Source organism: Wasmannia auropunctata, unplaced genomic scaffold, assembly GCF_000956235.1.
Source record: "Wasmannia auropunctata unplaced genomic scaffold, wasmannia.A_1.0 LD335634.1, whole genome shotgun sequence".
Lineage (NCBI taxonomy): Eukaryota > Metazoa > Arthropoda > Insecta > Hymenoptera > Formicidae > Wasmannia > Wasmannia auropunctata.
In genome coordinates this window covers 7,036-7,523 of record NW_012027256.1, presented here as the reverse complement: position 1 = coordinate 7,523, position 488 = coordinate 7,036, and positions in this window count along the sequence as shown.

The following is a 488-nucleotide window of genomic DNA, read 5'->3' as shown; positions in this document are numbered from 1 at the left end:
TCAATTTTTGGTTCAGAAAAATTTTCGAAAAATTTTTTATTGCAGAAATCGAAAAATATAAAAAATTGTCCGGGGTGAAATCAGTCATAGTCATTTTCCAGATTTTTCGATTTCTGGTTCACCTTCACCACTTAACACTACCAACCACCATCCACCACCCACAACCACCACTCACCACCACTCACCACCACAACTCACCACCACCACGACACCTATTTTTCACGACCATTTTTTTTCTTGTTATTTGTAAATATTTGTAAAAATTTTTTTCTGAAAATTTTTTATAGCATTTGATTTTTAAAAGAAAAATTTTTTTTAATTTTTTTATATCATGTGATTTTTAAATAAAAAATTTTTTTTACCTCATCACCCATCATCACCCACCGCAACCACCAACCACCACCTATTACCATCACCCACCATTAACCACCACCACCACCCATTTTAATTAAACGAATTTTAACAATTTTTGAAAAAAAATAAATTTT